Source organism: Fukomys damarensis, unplaced genomic scaffold (genome assembly GCF_012274545.1).
Source record: "Fukomys damarensis isolate Sample0158 unplaced genomic scaffold, DMR_v1.0_HiC HiC_scaffold_11, whole genome shotgun sequence".
Taxonomy (NCBI): domain Eukaryota; kingdom Metazoa; phylum Chordata; class Mammalia; order Rodentia; family Bathyergidae; genus Fukomys; species Fukomys damarensis.
In genome coordinates, this window is record NW_022900923.1 from 4,092,306 (window position 1) to 4,113,516 (window position 21,211).

The window sequence follows — 21,211 nt, forward strand, 5'->3', positions numbered from 1 at the left end:
CCAGCACTCAATCACCGCTGTCACAGGTGCCGCGGCTATGCGTTACCCTGCGGTGATTGATAGAGTGGGTTTGTGCAGACCGGGACGAGGCTCAGATGGGGGCCTGTCTTTGGGGCTCCGTTTCCTACTACCTGTAGGGAAAAGGACATTCTTTGCCGGGATTGGCTGTTTGTGAGTTTTACATTTTAGTTCCTCACACAGAACAGCAAGGTCATATTTCCTAAAAGTTAAGATAGCTTTGAGCTTTGTCTTACAGTAAACTTCATGCTGGGAAAAACCAAATCAAAACGGCTAATAGGCTTCATTTAGGGTTTACATGAAGCATGCCCATGACCGAATCCCTCATAATTTCATTACGCACATAAAATTATTTTTCTAAAGTCTTGTCTTTCAACAGGAAAACAAACAAACAAACAAAACGAAAATACAAACCAGGCACTTTTGTTTTACGCCTTTGAGAGGCCGAGTATCTCTCTGTAAAAGGCTAACCAATACCCTTACATCACTGTGAGTTAATTCACGAGACTACCCGTTGTGACGTTACACTAAACATGGAGGATGTAGGATAAAACGAGGTAGAACTCATCTCGCTGTAGACTGTGGCTGCACTTCCTGTTAGCTTGGGACCAGAGTTTTGAGCTTGCTTTTGCTGTGATCAGCCAAGATTTTAACTAATTAATGTAAGATCAAAGTTGACAACCATTTCACCAGTGCTATGTGAAATTGTAAAATCCTCCAGGTCCTTCACTTCGTTTAGAAATGGCTAAAGGCAAAATGATTTGCACACTGAGGTCTCAGATTTTAAAATGTAAAACTTCTTCCATTGGGATTATTAAGTGGCTTTCAGTGATATCCACAGATGTTCAAGCACCCAGCACAATGCTTTAATTTTTTCCTTGTTGTTTTTGCACACAGCCTAATAGATGGCTTAAAATGGTAGGACTGGGGATGAAATGGCTTTTTAAATGTTCCCATTTTGGGGGGGCATCAGAACATTCTTTTATATCAGTCTATCTCCATTTTTTAATTTCAGCAAACAATACTGAGCATCTCTGGAAAAACTGTCCAACCAAATTTTGTCTGCAAACATCACTTTATGCTTTGTGTAATTTTTAAACTGACAAACTATACTCAAATAAAAGGAGGGTTAAAACATTTTAGCTGATAAATGTCCTTCTCAAAAACAGATGTGCATTTGTAAAGCATTTTTGTTTTTACATTTTCCCTATTACAGAAAAATTACAGCTTAAGAATCCAATGGATTGAATCATCAGTCATTTGTGGTAAGTGTTTACTATATCAGGAGCATTTACAAATATATTAAACATTAAAGGTTATTTATATTGCATTTTTCTTACAAGAATTAGAATGAAGTAGGACATACAATCTTAAATGTTTCCTAGTAAGTTTTCAGTGTCTAGAAAATTAATGGACATGATTTAAATGAGCATACAGCTGAATAAAAGCATGGGTTTCGCATTTGTGGGTGTATCATGGGATATTCGAACAATATTGATCATTACCTTAATAAAGTCCTTTAGTTTCATTTGAAACAATTTCTTTTACACATCAGTACCTTAAATATTTGGAGGGATTTTAATTATTTTAGCTGTTAGGAAAGTGAATTTTAAGATGCTAAAACCCAAAGACACAACATTACTTTATTGTAGTTAACATTAGGCTGTAGTTAATTTTGTTAATTTTGTTTTATGTTAGCTGCCAAGCAAGAACGATAGTTACAAAATGTTTGTGATACAGAATGTTCCTTTAGCATGTCATTTATTGATATAAAATGAAAATATTCTCAACCACTGCATTAAATCTTATTTAAGAAGAAATTATTCTTATATAAGACATAGAGAGAAATGTGCAGTTTTCTTGAATTCCAGGGAGCTTCAGGTTTGCATTGAGTTAAATTCATGACATAGATAAAATGCATGCAAGTTGAAAGATGATTGTGGTTAAACAGAAAATTTTTGAGATAGTAGAGAACCTGACTGGCGTTGATCTTGAGGATATCTGTCTTTTTCACACTGGGTATTCAGTCTTACGTGGATATTGATAGAGACCTGAAAACTGACACACGTAAGGGAAAGTTGAGCTCCTCATTGCATGTATGTTTATTTCTGCCTGTATGTATGTGTGTTTGTGTGTGTCTGTGTGTGTCGATGTGTGCCTGTGCCTGTATCTCCATGTGTATGTGCGTATCTCCATGTGTGTCTGCATGCCTGTCTGTGTGCATGTGTCTGCATGTGTGTCTTTGTGTGTGTATCTTTGTGTGTGTGCTGAAAAGCAGACCCAAGGTGCTACCATGGTCACCACTGGGCAGGTTTGTCACAGCTCCGGTGCTGTGGTGCTGGAAATGGCGTCTTTGCAGCTCCCGCCACAGGAAGAGCAGCAGGCAGGTTTACTCCTCAGCGAGAGGTGCCCCCACCCAGCATCTGGGCATCACTCAGGCAGACCTGCATGTACACACAAGCATGAACAGCATAGCATTCTTAAAGAATACCGTGAATACTTCAAAATAGCATGTTGGTGAGAGTGAAGGAGAACAAACAATACAAGAAACATGAAAAGCTGCAGTTTACAACTGCCTTTGGCTACCCTGAATAGTGTCCTGCCATTGTTTGCTTCAAGTTTTGCTCCTGGAGGGCTGTTGGGTTTTGCTGCACTGAGATAACTTCTGGTTGTAACCTAGGACAGCACCTCCATTCATGCATCACCGTTGAGGAAGGAAGCCAGCAGGCAAATGAAGGAAGGGGCACAGCTGCATTCTCCCCTGAAAAGCCACCTCTCCGGGCTCCAGACACCCCTCATCCCCCAGTACCTCTCAGCCTGCTACTTTTTTGCTTCGTGTCCTGCATCTTCCGATTCTTCATGTCTTATCCAGCTAGCTTTTTTCCTTTCCCCCAAAACTTCACAAGCATAGCTTGCTTTTCAAACTTTGGAAGCAGACTAGATAGCGATTTATTGGTAGCAGCATTACTTTTAATATCCACAGTAGTGATTCTCAAATGACAGCAATATAGTTAACAATATCAACAACACAGTAACAACAGGACTCGTGTGCCCATCTGAGAAAAAAACAAATGCCATAGAAACAAATCAAGACACAGGTGACCCCTCCCAGTAGGTACTCAGGTTTTTCTTACTCTATTCTTTTTAGCTAAAGAGTAATTTAGAAAAATTACTAGAGTCACAGTTCTAAGTCATGTAGAGAAATTGGGTAAAATAAAAGGCATTTAGGTGGAAACTTGATTTTCTAATTTCACAGCTGCAACTTCTTTGCCTGAATGATAAGCTGGTTTGGCAGAACAACTGTAAAAACACAGACTTGCCAGTATTTGGAGGGAACCCTATCCAAGAGCCACTCACAGCAGTGCCCCAGGGTGACTGTGACAGCCTCTCATCTCTGTCCACCCCCACCAGACCAGCGGAGGTCACAGTTTCCTGGTGGGGCCTGGGAGCCTGAATTTTAACAAGATCAAACTGATTTCTTGTGCACAGTAAAGACCAAGAACCACTGTGTTAAAATGTGGGAAGATGATTTTTGGTCTTTCTCACAAAAGTATTTCTTGAAATAGTTCCTATTTTAAGTAGGTTTCTATCAGAAGACTGGTGATAACGTTTTACAAATTGGGGATATCTAAAGTAAGCTCACAAACGCTATGTGCCTTGTGAAGGATGAAGTCTTTGAAGCTGAGATGTTGGCCAAACATTCTCTACCTTTGTTTGGACAACATAGGGAATGTGTGTGTCGAGGGGCCCCGACTGCTTGTGTCACCCTGCAGGCTCTGAGAGCCGCCCCTACTCATGGAGCGCTTGTCACAGCTGTATCTGCTTTTCTCGTGTGGACGCTTCCCAAGCTGGTCAAAAAGAGATGGAGCAGCAACAGAAACTCTGGGGAAGGAAAACAGCCTGGTCAGTGGTTCTTTGACAAAAAGGACGCGTGACCTATTTTTTGGAAGCACTTTATCCAATCAAGACTGAGCTGCTCATAGCAGAAGAGGTGATACAGGCCAGTGGTTGTCAGATGCATTAATAGGGGTGTGGTAAAGATGCGCTGGAGAGTTTGTCATCACTCCTGCTGTCTGTCACTCTCCAGTTTGATGGGTGGCAGTGACTTCTGTCCTGGGGCTCCTTCTGATGCAGCCAGGAAGTCACAAAGCACACGCTGCCTTGGCCAGCGGAGATAATGTCTGTTGGCAGGATCAACCACAAGCCGGTGTGAGCATTTTACTCCGGACCAGCACAGTGGGAGATGCCAAGGGGAAACAAGCAAGCATTCCGGACACTGTTGTACTTGCAAGAAATTTTCGGCTTTGTTAAGCAGAGAATGATTGCTTTTTTAAAAAATGGGAAAGCCAAAATGAGTGTGTCTCTACTATGAATGCAAATTGAGTTCGAAGAGGATGGTGGTGACCTTTACTACAAGTAACAGAAACTCAAAGAGGATCCTCAGCTTATGAAACAGTGCTCTGTGGACTGGTAGCGGAGAAGGCCCTGGCGAAGACCTCCGGGGTTCCCAGGGGGGGCTGTGTGCCCCTCTCCTTCTCATTCCTAAGCAGCAGCTCCACCCTAAGTCATTCACAGCTTCAAGATGTTTCCTAGCAGCCCCTACACAGACACGTTCCGTGTGTGTGTGTGTGTGTGTAAAAGAGAGTGCATCTTCATCCCAGCAGTTTAATGAAAGCCCCATAAGGTTCCTATACCTATCCCTGGACCCAAAATGCTATCGAGGCGGTTTAAAGGCCATGGCTCACACAGGTCTCAAGTCTGACTTTAGAGCCAAGGGCGGACTTGGTGCTGTTGGAACCACAAGCTTCGCCAAGGGGGTCTTCAGACGATTCCGTTCCCATTTCCGTTGCCCCTTGTATTGGTTACATAGATGGATAGGTTTCATTTTGGCAGATTTGAGGATGCACATGACATAATTTATCATTTCCCCTGCTGCCATCGCCTCAACCCCGCCTCCCGCCTGGCTCTACATTTCGGGGGTTTCAATGCGTGTTATACCCTTTGCTCACAGCCACTGCCCCCGTTACCCGCCCTTCACCCCTTCCAGTGCCCCCTCCCCATCCGCAGTCTGGTGAGTCTCCCATCCGCTGTGTTGTCATCTGTTTTAGATTCCACATGTTAGGAAGAACGTGTGGTATTTGTCTTGGGGCCATTAAGCAGGAGGAGAAGAGGCAAACTGCAAACGTCCAATGCAAGGGCTGAAGAGAAGAAGGAGCCATGAAGGAGTGTTTCTTGTAAGAGGCAGCACCAGGCTGGCTCCAGAAGAGCTCCTGAGTGGAGGGGGAGAAGAGAGCTACAAGTAGTACAAAGACACGGCAAGCACGAAGTCAGAGGCAGCAAGGGCAGCGGGAATGCTGAAGTAGCCCAGTCAGGATGCAAACAGCGGCATGGGAGAGGACCATGCTGCTGTTGGATGCCGAGGATTGTAGCACAGACACGTTCGGGCTTCTCAGGCGACAGCGAAGCGTTACTGAGCGGCGGAGGAAAGGAGGCCCACGGTGTAAGCAAACTTGCTGATACCACTCTATCCTTTCTAAACCAGTTGCGTATGTTTTCTTTTTCTTTTTTCCTATCCTTTTTTAAAGCAAACAATTACGTGTGAGGTACCGTATCTGCCAAGATAAAAGACACAGATTCTTCCTTCCTGAGTTCCCAGCCCAGTGGCCTTGTCCATGTAAACAAACAGTGCAAAAAAGGTTTTTATTTTGCCGATTCTTCTACTAAAAATAGAAAACCATGACTAAAATATGACTTTATAGAAAATAAGTCTATTCGTTGCATCTTTAGGCCTCCGGAGACTGAAGGTCTTTTTCTGGTCCTCTGTCTGGTCACAGTGAAACAAGGAAGGAACTGAGAAGTCCAAGCAGTGAACCCTAAGAATGAAGTTCTTTGGGAAAACAAAATCATGAATGCAAACTGAACTTCAAGGCGCTGCGCTTCAAAGCCAGGAGCAGGGTCCACAGAGCTCCCAGGTCCCCTCCTGGCAGTTGCGCCCCGCCGCCCCTGCAGCAGGCCGGCCGGTGTCAGATTGCTGCAGGTGTCACTGAGCCCTGAGTGATTGCGCCATCAGCTCCCCACCGCGATCCATCACTCGGCCCAGCCAGTGAAGAATCACAGCCCCGGCAAGGTGCTGAGCCCAGCAACATATCATTAAACAAGGTTACCCCCGGCTGATTTGTTCCCATGATCAATTTGGTCAATAACTGTTCCGCCTTGCTGTGCAATCTGTCCCCTCCCCACCTTTCCACCTTAAAACATAAACAAGAGTTAGGGAAACACTCTCAGAACAATGCAGAGCCCTCCTTGGCCTCTGTCCCTCCGCTGGCATTCTGCAAGCTTCTTCAAAACCCCTTCTAAATCATGAAAAATAACCTGTACTACAGCATATACCCTCAGGCATGTGCTCTATCCTAATTCCATATTTTATTACCTGATACTGACTGATTTTTAAAAAAATTTCCAATTGATTACTAAACAGCATTGAGCCAATTTTTTTATTTCCCCTCAGGTCTGCCTAGCTCACTAGTTTCTTCCCTTAGGAGGTCCCAAATGAGACAGAAGTTAAACACTTACTGCTCTTACTGCTGAACTTTAATTCTGGTCTTTTGCATTTAACTCTTCTGAGGTCTGGCCAGACAAATTCTTCGGTGGCAAGGGACCCTTGCTTCACAGAAAGAAAGAATCTTGACTCTGTCACAGTGCAGTAGAGAAAGATCTGTGTTGCAACAAAAACTGTGGAAAGAGAAGGGAAGGGGAACTTGGTGACAGAGACCTGTTCAGTACTCCCGGTGGACTGGTTTGAAACAGAATACTCCAGTGTACATGGGAATTAACAACAACAGCAACCCATAGATCCGAGTGCTGTTCCAGAAATTAAAGAGTATTTTCCCAATATAATGCTTTCTTTTCTACTGAGCTCTCTTGACCGTTTCAAAAACTTTAAATTTTATTTCAATATATTTTCAACATAAAATTGTGCTTCACATAGTGGAAAAAATATTAATCTCCCAACTGAATATCTCCTTTCTCATTCTAAAACTAAATTGTTGTTATTATTATTATTGTTGTTCTTGTTATTATTATTTGGGTTTTTAAAGACAGGGTCTCACTATGTGGTGAGACTGACCTGGAACTTATTATGTAGCCCAAGCTGGTCACGAACTCACAGCAATCCTCCTGCCTCAGCCTCTCGAGTTCTGGGATTACAGGCATACACCACCATGCCCACCTCAAAACTAAATTATTATGCAGTTGCTTTTTATGCCTAAGTCACTTATAGTTGTAAGTTTATCGGCATTTAATTGAAAATATATGTGTGCATTTATTTAAAAAGGACACATAGGTGATGTTGGCCATCTTGAAAACCATTAGCATTCAGTCATGTGACCTAATGGATTGACGAGGGGGGTCATAATCCCCAACAGGAGCTCAGAGTCCATACCAACGTCCACAGCTTGCATTAATAGGAATGATTTTTGTTCTCACTCCCACCAGTGGACAAGCCCCTCTTTTGAGACTGTCCCAGGAAAGAGAAGAGTTGTCATTTTTAAATCCTTCCATAAAAAGATTTCTAAAAAGTCCCTATTAAGTAATTCATTGAATAGAAAATCCATATAGAAGCTCAATTGCCTAACATACTTTTCTTTATTCTTTTCTGTAAATCCACTTCCTCTACTCCTTCTTTATCTTCTTAGTGGAGATGAATTGCATCTGGGACTTAACCCTGTGCAGAGCACCATGTATTCTTAAGCTAAGTGTTCACAGATGGGGATTAATTCCTTTAAATACTGACGGAACAAAGTATACTACTGGCTTCGTAAGCCTGAGCTTTCTTGCCAAGTTTTAAAAAATGGATGTTTAGAGACCATAGAACTCATGGTTTAGGCTTCAGAAATATATTAGTTTCCCCTTTCAAATGTATATTTTCTAACTGACAATTATGCATTTCTTTGAAAATGTTTATCATGTAGTCTATTTGTGAATATCCTTAGAGGCATCTCTGCTGGTGAAGCCAGTTCTAAGATTACCTAATCTATGGTGAAATTCTCAGTAGAGAATTAATTGCCCACAGGTGTAGATGACAGGAACACCTTGTTAGTTGAGAAAATGAGTGTTAGTCTGTCTACTGTGAGCTCCAAACTCTCCTTAGGAATATCATTTCATATATCAAAGCTGATGACATGATAAAAATGTTATAGATTGGTAGGTTTTAATTCACTTATGCAAGAAAAATCAGAAAGATTTGTAGTAGGTGCAGGTCATATCTTTAGTTCAACAAATATTTATTGTCTGCCCATTCTGTAGAAGGCACTGTGTTTTACTTTTCTCTGATAATAATTCCATGGTTGCAGATTACACTGCTATGTGCAGAAGATACTAAATCTGCGTCATGTAGTACGGGCTTAATTTGGTTAAAACCAAGATGACTTATAGTCTAGACACAATATTCCTGGCAGCTTTGTAATGGGCTTAGGTGGCTCTTAGAGTACAATAATGCAAAGATTGAAGGAAGCTATTGCTTCTGTAATATACTATAATTTGACTTAGGCTCTGCTTAGATACAGTCATCAATAACTCAGAAAAAACAATTTCACATCTAAGCATCACCTTTAATGACCAAAATGCCTAGACTGTGGAAAGGAAAGTGATAGAAATGCAAAGTCTTTCTTCCTATTATCCATTATCTTTCTTTTGCTAGTGATTTCACTAATGACTTAAATTCAAATTTTAAAGAGCATAGCTGAAAAAAAATGAATATTAATCATCAGTGGAGTTAAAGAGCATTTTCAGCATTGTTAGTATTCTTCATAAACTTAATCTGAACCGTTAGCAAATAAATAAATACTGTTAAGTAGCAGTGTTCTTAAATTTTTCTTTTAATCACACTGGATCAGAAAAATTTGTCCTTATGTAAGGATCATATAAAATTTTTCAATTTTTGTACACTACACATACTTTTTAACATATCTTGATTCTTTTTATTCCCTTCCCCTCTGCACCCATCCCTCCCTTCAACTCTAGATTTTTCCCCCCATTTTCATCATTATTGTTATTATTATTTTAGCTCATGTTCATCCTGTATAATGACTACCTTCATTGTGGATATTTGCTAAACGTACATGACAAATCCCCTCCTCTGCCTTCTACTCATTCACAGGAAGATCTACAGTATCTCCTTGAGTCTTTTTATCAATCTTATTTTGCTGTTTATTTGTATTTTTGCATGACTCAAAAGACAGAAACCACATGGTATTTAAACGTGTGTGTCTGATTCCTTTAACATTATGTTTTCCAGTGAATTCACATCCTATAAATGTCTTGACTTGATCCTTCTTTATAGCCAAATAATATTCCATTATGCATAGATACCGTATTTCCTTTATCCATTTGTCTGTTGACAGATGTATAAGTTCTTTTCAAGATTCACTTAGTAGGAATGGTGCTGCGATAGTGCTCCTTCAGGAGCACATATTTTATGATTTCTAGGTCTCTGCTATAAGCCTCACTTCTGTGCCCCTTAAAAGTTAGATAATTTTCAAACTCCAACTGCACCTTATGTAAATTGTACTTTCTGCGGGAATACTGTGGGTGAGTCAGTTTGTAACAGGACACTGACAGCTCATTGTATGTTCGATTCTTACTTCACAAATTCACCTAAACGCAAATGTGTTACGGGAATGCAGTGAGGGGCCCAAGAGCCATCTCATGGTGTTGACCATTACTCTGCTTCCACGTTTTTCTCTGGGTTATTCTCTTTTGACACTTTTTGGACAGCACAATGTATTGAACAAAATTTGACCCTTCACTTTAACAGTGGCCCTTCCTTGCATCTGGTGCATTGTACCTCTTTTCCTACTGAGATCAGGCAGGTGTGTGTGTGTGTGTGTGTGTGTGTGTGTGTGTGTGTTTTATTATTATCATTTCTGGATGGAGCTGTATGCACCATGGCAAAGCAAGACTAATTGAGAGTTTCTGTGTGTCCTCAGCCATGATGCATTAAGATGCTAAACATGAACAGCAGGGACCTGTAAGTTCAGGCTCTCGTAATTCATCTCACTAGAGTAGACAAGTTGGGGGGAATCACATCAACTAACGCACTAAATACACTTGATTCTTGAAGCATGGTCTTGGTGTTTTCCTTGCTTGCTTGCTCCCTTGCTTCATTCAAGGAACACGAGGGTGGCCTTGTGCAGTTGCTGTGATGGCTGGGAATTTAAAAGCACAGCCCCGGAAGCCTAAAGTGTTAAAGCAGTAACCTGAGAAGGAATGAGATTATCCTGTGAAGAGGTGATAAGCAGGAAAAGATGGTCATGCACAGGGTAACCAGAGAAGAGAAGTTGGGGAGTGACCCTTTCACACTGCGGCAGCGGGGCTGTGGGAAAGGGACAAGGCTGGGAGCTGGAGATACTGTCTGGGGAAGCAGAAAACAGGACAGCATGAAGAGGCACAGGTATGGAGAGTGCCTTCCCAGCCCCGGGGAGCGCAGTGAGGCAGGTGTGGCTGGAGCACCTATCGCCTTAGAGTATGTGTAAACTGAGCGAGGGTGTGCAACGGTGGCAGCACCCATTCCTGAAGAGATGTGCTAAGTATTCTAGACTTAGTGCCAGCACTCTAGTGCTGAATCTTGCAGAGTTAGGCAGTCATCTGAGGAAGCGGAAAGGTGGCTGTCAGGTGGAATGAAAAGAGATTCACACACTGCAGAAATGATACAAACAAAGGAAGGCGCATAATGCTTTTCACATTGCTCCTTCCTTCAAGAAACGCTGCTGCCTGTCTCAGTCAGATGCCTACCATTGTCACAGTGCCCCTGAGATGAAAAGACTTCAGGGGGACGCACGGTCTGAGCAGTACCAATCTACAGGCAGATGTCTCCCTTGTTTTGGGCTTGTGGATGGCAGAAATGTCACGGCGGGGAGAATTTCCTGAAGCAAACCTGTTCATCTCGTGGCCCTTGTGCAGAGAGGGAGAGAGAAGGAGGCTGGGAGAAGGGCTGGGGCCCTGATATGGCCTTGGAGGCTACGCCCCTGTGATGTAGCTGCCTCTCAGTAAACCAACCCCACCTCTCGAAGTTCTAGCTCCTCCCAGTAGTGCCTCAGGTGGGCCACCAGGCCTTCAGGACATGGCCTTGGGGGACATTCAAGGTCCGAAACCATCAGCCTTATTTTAAAGGATCGGCCACATGGGAACTGAGGAGCAGGTTCTGTGTGTCTGCAGGGAGGAGCTCTCCAGGATTGCGGCCAGAAGAATTGCTGGCGGTGGAGAGTGAGCGAGGTTTCCTCTGTCAGTTTTTCAATAACACATGTCGGTTTTTCTGTCAGTTTTTCAATAACATATGAAGGATGAGAGCCCTCAAGTCTTCTTGTTTGTACTCTGACAGCAAAAACATCTCTGTTTAGCAGCCTTCCTTGTGAGCTGAGCAGAACTCAGCGCAGACCTAAAGGTTGGGGGCAGGTGCGTGTGTGGGAGATGTTTTCCATGCCTGGATGTTCGTTGCAGTTACTGATGGAGAGGAATCTTCTACAGAAAGAACGCTGGGGTCACAGACAAAAGACTTAATATTTCCATAGGGAATACAGAGAGATAATGAAAAATTTAAAACTACTGGGCCTTCCACCCAAAGTGGAAACAGGCTTCACACAAAATGTTAACTGTTCACATTTCATATTGCAGGATAATATTATTTTAGGCCTGTTTCTGTGCCTTTATGTGCAAACATTTGGAGAGATCAGGCAAAATCCATGGAAAACGTGAGTTTTTTTCTTACTCTTTTGATCATATTTGCCTCTTATGGACTTCATATAAATGGAATTATATTGTACAATGTTTTCACATTGCTTATTTTGTTTAATATTATGCTTGTGAGATTTTTTTACCTTCTACGTGCAGCGCTCTTGTTTTCATTAGTGTACAATACTCTGTTCATGAGTAAAACATAATTTACTTGTTCACACTATAGTTGATAAGTATTTGGGTAACTTCCAGTTTGGGATTATTGTGACTAGCGCTGCTATAAGCTCATGTAATGGTGAGCATATGTACATAGTCTCAATGCATAGCTATGAGTGGAGTTGGTCATTGGATCTCTGAGTCTTGCTTTAGTGAATTCTGTCAGTTTTGCTATGTTTTACCAAGTTATATTCTTGCCAGTGATATTGGCAAGTGCTACTTTTGTCGGACCACATCCTTGCTAAGCATTTGGTGCTGCTTTTGTTTTGTTTTTAATTAATTATTCTGGAGAGTATGAACTAGTATCTCATTGAGGTTTTAATGTGCATTTCTTTGATGAATGACCTATCTTTTCATATTATTGACAATTGAATACACTCTTTGAAATGCCTTGTGTAAGTCTTCTGTTTTTGGGAGGTTTATATTTTTCTTAGTGATGTGTATGAGTTCTTTTATATTCTGGGTTGATATAGTTTGTTGATATCTCCTCTTCCTTTCTATGGCTTCTTCATTCATTAGCAATGTCTTGAAGAACAGAAAATTTTAAAAGCAACAAGGCCTACTTTCCCCTTTATGATCGTTGTTTTCTGTAGCTTGTATAAGATTCTTCGCTTATCTTCAGGTCCTGCAGATACTTCTATGTTACATCACAGAAAATGGGTTATTTTATTTTTCACATTTTAGAAATCAGCTTGGGGTTGCTTTTGGGTTTTGTGTGAGATGGGACTTTAGATTTGTTTCCCATTTACAGAAAGCTCTCCCTCTGTGTCTTTTCCTCATGGGGTATCACCTGTGCATGTATCTGTGAGTCTGTCCTTGCACCAACACCACAGTCTTGATTTCCATGGATTTGTAAGTCTTCCGGTGGTTTAAGGTCGCCCATTCTGCTCTTCAAAGTCATTAGGGCTAATATTAATCATTTTCATTTTCCTATTAATTTCCTAATGAATTAATATGAGTTACTGGTGCACACCAATGAATTTCCCCTCATGATGGGGAGACAACAATTTTCATTATATCTAGGAATAATAAGCAAAGAAAAACAACAACAACCCTCCAAAAAAACAAATGACCGTATTATTGCTGCAAGTCTTGGCTAACTTCTCCTTAGCTACTCAGTGGAACTTAAGTGAACTTGGTTAATAAGTTCTGAGGAAATTGTCCTGTATATATCCTGCTTAAAGACATTTAGTTGTTGTCCTTATAGTCTTATTGGTTGCTCTACTACTTGCAATATGTATCTTAATTTATCACAATGTACTTCATATTTATGAGCTAAATATGATAATTTTGATCCAAAAGAGCAATATTTTTCTCTTTTTTTACCTTGTGTACTGACTATCATTTAAATTTCATGATATGTGTTATAAATCGAACAACACAGACCAATAATTATTGTTTTATATATAGGTAATACATAATTATAACTTTAAGCCTTTTAGAGAGGAGAAGAAAACAGAAAAAATGTATAAAGCCTTTTGGTTGTCCATTTACCATTTCTAATATTTTTCATTTATTCTATAAATTTAGGCTAGCACCGAGGACTTCTTTGAATGTTATTTTGTATTTCTTTCTTTCTTTATAGACAGGGTCTTGCTACATACTTCAGGCTGGCCTTGAACTCATGGTGATACTCCTGCCTCAGCCTCCTGAGTGCTGTGATTATAGGCATGCACCATCACATTTGACTTTTGGGGTGTTATTTTTAAAGCAAGTAAGCCAGCAATAGATATTCTTAGTCCTTCTTAATTTGGGGTGACACTTCTTACTCTTCTTTACCCTTGAAGGATAGTTTTGCTGGGTATAGAATTGTTGTTCAACTGTTATTTTTCTCACAGCACTATTATGATCTTCCACTCTTTTTGAAGAAAAGTTAACTGCAAAAATATTACTGTATATAATTGCCCTGGGAATATAAGCTTGTTTTGCCTTTGTGTTTTAGTATTCTCTTTGTTTCACTTATTTTATAGGTGTGGATCTTTTTGTTTTGAATCTATATACAATTTCATTGATTTTTCTTGGGTTATGTATCTTTGTATTAACGATTTTCATAAAATTTGGGAGGATTTATAGCTCTCGTTCTTAGTAGTTTCTTTCTCTCTCTTTTTCTCTCTCTGCTCCCTTTCCTTCTCCCTCCATTTTCCCCCCTCCTTACTCCTTGCTCTATTTCTCTGACTTCCCTTACACATATTTTGGTATACTTCATATTGTCCCATATGTCCACTGTTTTGTTTAATTTTTCTTCAATCTTTTCCAGATTGGATGATTTTCATTGATTCACTCTCAAATTTATCAATTCTCTATTTTGCCATCTCAAGTCTGCTCTTAGGTCTACATGCTGAGGTTTTCATTTCAATTATTATAATTTTTAACTTTATAATGTCCCTTGGATTTTTTGTTGTTTTCTTATTTCTATTTCTTTACTGAGTTTTTTTTTTCTATCAGGAAATGAATTGTTGTCATATTCTTTTATAAGTTTGTCTTAAAACTTGGAAATTTGAGGCAATACATTGTGACATTTTGGGTTTCTGATTTTTTTTAATAACTTGCCTCCATAGAATGTCCCTCTCCATGTTGTGTGGCTGCTGATTTTTTTTTTGCTACACTCCCTTTTAAAACATATTTCATTCAATTTGGCTCCCTAGGGGATAACTTGTGTTTGTACACCATAGATCAGTAATCAATCAGTCAGAGGTTATGTTGAGGTTGGCTTGTGTGTGAGTTGAGGAATGAGTTCAGAGTTTAAGGAGCTTCCAGTCTTCCCCAGATTTCTTTTCCTATGAGGCCCTGTTGGGTTTGCCCTGCACTCCTATGCCTGTCTCCTCCTTGGCTGCAGATGGTACAGGGACCAGGCCCTCTCAGGTCTCCCCTGTGCATGGGTACAGCCCATGTTCAGCCAGCGATGGGGAGCAGGGAGCCCTCTATGGATCTCTCCCTAATGCTTCCCCTGTCCCAGCCCAGCAGCCTTCTGCTCCCCCAAGTGATCGGGACAACCTCAGCCTTGTGCAGCTCCAGGCTCTGCTCCCTCTGTGTTCAGCATTCTTATCAATAGCACTACTGTGCTTCTCAGACATGATTAAAAAAGAAAAGCAGCGAGTGCTGCTACCCAGTACCATCAATAGACAGGCAACCTGGTAAAACATGGCAGCATTTCCTCATCCACTTGGTTCACCAGATCTAGCACTGTGCAACTTCCAGCTCTTTCCCGAAGTCACAGTGCCCACAAATGGGCAATGCTTTGAATGAGGACATCCAGGCAGCCATAATAGCACAACTAAAGACACTCACAAAAGAGGACTCCTCGAACTGTTTCAGAAAGTTGCAAGAACAACGGCTGCCTTGGAATTGAAGGGCTACAGATGGAGAGGGGTGATGGCAATGTGTCTGTTACTGCATTTAATACATTTAAAAATGTAGCCACATTTTTTCATTCACACCTTGTACAATATTTAAGGCTGCAGAGTTTATAGTTGTGAAGGTCTGCACAGAGTACATAAATACTTTGGAAGGAGAACAGATAGATATCTGATCTTTATCACATACTGGTGCTTCATATAGTAGTGCAAATGAACTAGCTAAATAGAGTCAAATTAACAAAATCTAGAAATAGAATATAGGGTGAAAAGAGCAATTTCTCAGAAGACTTACACAATGATATTTTCATGAACCATGAAGACAAGCAAAACTTTAGCAACAATACATTTTTAGAATCATTCAGATATGCAACTATAAACATAAGAATATGAAGGAGTACTTCTCCATTGTCCAAAAAATAAAATAAAATAATTCTATTCCAGTCAATCACTTTGGAAGAAATAGAGGAGGGAGATCAGAGTGCTGGGTGAGGTAACAGGACAAGAGCACACAGCTGATATAAAGATATAGATTTCCAGTTGGTACATATGACTTTATTTTATATCTGAAGTATATTTTCATATAAACTTTTTTGGCAGTACAGAGGACAGAACTCCAGGACTTTTCTCTGCGGTAAATCCCAGGCCATTTTTTATTTTTTAATTTTGAGATAAGGACTCTCTAAGTTGCTTAGGAGGGACTTCAACTTGTGATCCTCCAGCCTCAGCCTCCCAAAGGTATTACAGGGCTGGGATTACAGTATGCATCACTGCAACAGGCTCCTTTACATGGCTTAGAACCAATTATTAGATTAGAATGTTTGGAATAGCAAAAATATAATCATCCTCCCCATAAAAATAATTCACTGAAAAATTCACATATATTTCTCTCTAGGAAAGAAGTCCAAAGCACATCTTGCTTTTAGGAATTTTACCTCCATTCTCTATCTGCATCTTACCCTAGTGTTACCTTTCTTCCTTCGGACCATCCCTCACCCTTTCCTAACCCACCCATAAGCCTGTAAACCATTCTGTTGTCACAATCTGCTCTGGTATCTGTGTCTTTTGCACAGCAATTTAGGCCTAGACACTGGTGGACAATGAAAAACTCCCTGTTCTTTTTCTATCTAAAATATCATGTTTATTTTATCTTACAATCAACAGGCTAGTCAGGCCTCCTCTACAAACTATGTCCTTAAATTGCTTACTTTATGTAAATGGCGTTTTCATCATGTATGGGGTCAGAGACCTCCTTCCTCAGATTGACAGCCGTACTCCTGACTTCAGTTGAGACACCCAGCACTACGTGTTGAAAGGGTTCCAGAGACACTGGAAGTTTCCTTTTATAAATAATGTGCTGATAATTTTTATCATACATTGGTGTTCCATTTGAAGATTTTTGAATCTCTTTCTATACTATTACTCATATGTATTTGCTGATATAGTGAAATTGTGATATAATTTATAGTGTTGAAGAAACTTTGCTTTTTGGAGCTAAATTCCACTTAGTTTTGAGGTGTCATTATATCAATCAAGGTTTGATCTGAAACAGTGCCACTATTCTTGATAGAGTCTATGGGATAGATAGTAAGAATTTGACTACATAATTCTGTGAGTCCGTCAAATATTTTAAGCAGTACTATTACTTCTGTCCTTGGTTTGGGGCCTGGCCTTAGTGTCAGATGACCTGAAGGAAGAGATTCCATGTGAGCTGAGAGAATAATGGGTGTAGCAGCTACCCCTGGAGTTCTGCACATCAGCCAAAGGTTCAAAGATCTGGCAGGAGCAGCCAGAACTTCTGGCTCAGCAGCTGCTTCCAAAGCCGTACTCTGGCCCTGGATTTAGGAAACTGAAGGAGATGATCCTGCAGGAGCTGACAGAGCTGAGGAACCAGCTGCTGCCCAATGCCAACAGAATCAGGCAGCATGGTACGCCATGTGTGAGCCCTGCCACAGCACCAAGTGCCCCACATCAGGCTTCTCTGCATCAAAGTGAGATGGTCATAGCCTCATCCCCACCTTCCACATTGCATGCAAACTGCTGCAATCCAATGCTAACTTGAAATTATGAATAGCTAAGAACTTTGGAAAAATGTAGTTTCAGCTTAACTAAGTTGCTGCTACAGAAATCCACAACAGCTACCCCTTTCACATACTGCTTGATTTGATTTACTATGATTTTGTGAAGACTTTTTTCATTTGTACTTGTGAAGGGTTTGGTCTGTAGTTTTTTTTTTTTTTTTTTAATAGCTCTGTCTGGTTTTGGTGTCAGAATGACACTATCTTACAAAATGATTTAGCAAGATAGTTTGGTGGTTTTTTTTTTTTTTTTAATAGCTCTGTCTGGTTTTGGTGTCAGAATGACACTATCTTACAAAATGATTTAGCAAGATTCCTTCATCTAATTTTAAAATAGTTTACTTAATGATTAACACAACACTAATGTGTTTAGTTTTCACTCAAATTTTCCCTTTGTCCTACTCCATCTTTGTGGGATTTGGTTTGAGTATTTGTGGCACCCCCTCACTTTCTGGCACTGTAAGATGCTACAGGCTTGTCTTGTATGTTACTGGCCCCTGACCTAGAATTGCTATTTTTCCAAAGAACTCCAGTCTCTTTCACTGGCAAATGGTGTTACAAACCAAGATCTGGGTGCTAGATATGTTTGTTGCTACTAAAGTTTCATTGCTTTTACATTCCCTCAGTTGACAGAGAAAGGAAATTGTGTGCATACAAACCCATCTACCAATATGTATTTACATATATTCCTGCATGTGAAGATTTGTATGTATGTCAACTTAACATGAGTTCATGCTGACATCTCAAAGCCTGAGCCACAAGTACCTGAGTCGTTCTAGTCTTCTACTGTGGTTTGAATGTGTTGGAAACTTAATCCTTAAAGGAATTGTATTGGGAGTTGGAGCCTCTGTGGTGGTATTTAGGTCATGAGAGTTCTGCTCTCATGAGTAAATTAATGCTGTTATAAAAGGGCTTGACTTATTTTGCTCCTTTTCTCCTTTCTTCCATGTGACAACACAATATTTCTCCCCTCCCAAGGATGCAGCAACAAGGTCCTGATCTGGAAGCAGAGATAGCCACCACTTTGATCTTGGGCTCTTATTCTACAAAAGTAAATTTCCATCTTTATAAGTCATTCATTCCCAGGTATTGTGTGTTAGCAGCACCAACAGACTAAGACAGAAATTAGTACCAGGAGTGGGATGTCACTAGTATAATGATCACCTACTAATGCGGATACAGCTTTGGAAATGGTGATATGTAGAGGCTGGGACTGTCAGACGTGAATGCTAGAGAAGGCCTATATTGCGCAAATGGAGCATGAGGGACAATCCTGGTGAATGCTCAGAAGAGAAGAGCTTCAGGGAGGGCCTCAGCTACATTATTGACATGGTCATGAACAGAATGTTGGTATTTTGTTACAACAAGTTGTTATTTTATTAACCAAGGCATGAAAAGTTCAACATAAGTAACTTACTGTGACTTTGTTGATGGAGTAGTTTAGGCAGCACAGAAGCTCAATCCTACCTCCATCAGTCACTATGCACAGGACCCTCCCAGGACTCCAGTTTCTGAAGCAAAGTGTACCTCCTAATGGAAGTGTGCTTCTCAGTGCTGTGTGCTGCCACTGGAAGGATCAGTTTCAGACACAGGAATGGAAGCTGGGACGCATGAGGACATCCCAGGAAACCAGCCTGTGCTCCTAATGACTCAGTCTCTTGGGCACCCTGAACCCTGCTCTCAGTGCCTTTTCAATTGTAAATGAGAACAATCTAGCGAGCTGCTCCACAAGCCTGTGGATTGCTTATCAAAAACTACCCCTCAGTTCAGCTGGACAGCTGTTCACAGGGTGGTGGTGGGGAGCTGTGCTATGAAATAAGAAGGCTGCATCCGGAGAGTCCTGCCCTGAGGATGAAGGAAAGCAGAAGCCACTGACCCAATGCTGTCTATCCTTTGGCTCACTTAAAGTCACTGCCTCAAATAGAATAATTCTGCCTACTCTAGCTTTAAAGGTGAATTTTGCAATTTTTGAAAAGGTCCTTAGAATCACATTGCAGAATTAAAGGGTGTATTATAATTATCAATATCAATAGTAATAAAAGTTTATTAAAGGTCATTAAAATGAAAGGGGATGGCTCTAGATCCCATCAATCTGAATTGACTCCCTCCTCTTGTGTTAATTAGAAAACTCAGATAATGGTTCTATGGGGGAGTATAGGGAAAATTTAATTATGAAAGTTTAATGGGCCACTATCTACTTCCTGCCACATTAAAAACTGATGATTTACACAATTTTAGATATTACCACAGGCTTTTCTAACAAAACATGTTGCGGAGTAATGTAAAAGTTTACCAAGAACGTTCTATTCATTTTAAAACAGTGCCTGCAAAAGCCACCTTTGCCTTTTAAGAAATCGGGCCACTTTTAAAGGTGTATGTTCTTTGCTCATAAACATAAAATTTGTGGCAATCAGAACATGTAGATTTTTCAAGTATATGGAGGTTAAAAATAAAAATTAAATCTTTTGCCCCCTTGGAGATGGGGAGGATATAAAGTAGGAAAGATAGATTTTACATCACCAAAGAAGGAAACTGTCTCCATGTTTCTTTTTCATGTTTTGCACTGAGAGTGCTTTACCTGACTCTCAGTGTTTCCAGCATTTCCAAGATTTGGGACCGCCAGTGATGGACTCTAAGGAAAATCTGGAATTTAAAGGCTATGGAGATCGAGAAAATAAATAATGATGCAGAAGAGGAGATGATAAAAAGGAAATACGAAGAAACTCACTCTTAAGTCTGACTTTTTACTCAAGTGGAGTAGATGGGGGTCCCTGAGAAATTATTTTTGCCTTCTGGCTTGGAAAGCAAGGATCTCTAGAACACTTACATAAAACACAGAGACAGACTCTCATGAATTTAGAATTATTTGAAAACCTTTTAGGTCTGCACTGTTCAATATGTAGCCACATGTAGCTACGGAGTACTTAAACATCACCAGTCCAAGCTGAGATGTACTGCAAATATCAGACAGACACAAGGTTTTGAGACTTTGTATTTTAAAAACAAATGAAAAACATCTCATCAATAAGTCTATGTCAATTACACATTGAAATGATGCATTTATTGATTAAATGAGACGTATTATCAAAATGAATTGCACGTTTTTGTATGTATCTGAATTTGGCTACTAGAAATTTTTAGATTAAATATGTTGTTTGTTTCTATTTCCATTGGACAGTGTCCAGATAATTTGATGATTAATGACATGCAGGGGATGTGGTGGGCTCTGGTATGGAGCTCTATGACTTGAGAGTAATTTTAGGGACAAGCAGGACTTACCCGTGAGGACTGGAAGAATAAGGTCCAGCTCAGGAGCAGAAAGCTGGCAGAGAATGTGGTGCCACGAAGTGCGAGCCTTGCTCACAGCCAGAAAGAGCAGAACGAGTTTCCAGGAAGACAGAGCAGCATCGAGTTATAGCCATACGTCTTAACTTGTGTTGAAGAAGGGAAAGAAGAGGAGAAAGACTGCAGAGCGAGCCAGAACATGTAACTTAGCGGAGTAGGTGATCCTGTGGTGTCTTTCATTGCCTACGTTGACCTTGTGTCCCAGCATGAGCAAGCACAGGAGTGACCCAGGAATCCAGTGTCTCTTCAGCTTTGGCTCTGAGGTTCCCACAACAGAGCTCGTGAGTCAATCCTGCTGAGTGTTACTCTTGAGCCCAAAGCCTGTTCCCCAGGCGGTCTTGCTCAGTTCATGCCACGCATACAAAGTGCATCAGCACCAGAGAAGTGGGGACTGAGCTGGGCTAGAGATTATATATTTGTATATCGTATTTGGGTGCTGTGTTAGAGATTTGCAGCATGTATGAGTTTGAC

General features: G+C 40.7%; 1 long non-coding RNA gene across 1 annotated transcript in view; it reads left to right on the forward strand.

Moving 5' to 3' along the window:
- Positions 1 to 1,231: 1,231 nt before the first annotated feature.
- LOC117285525 overlaps positions 1,232 to 21,211 on the forward strand; it is a 66,527-nt gene continuing 46,547 nt past the window's right edge. Inside the window, exons 1-2 of the long non-coding RNA XR_004516586.1 lie at positions 1,232 to 1,283; positions 11,689 to 11,765. This is a non-coding gene — a long non-coding RNA (uncharacterized LOC117285525). The remainder of the gene's footprint in view (positions 1,284 to 11,688; positions 11,766 to 21,211) is intronic.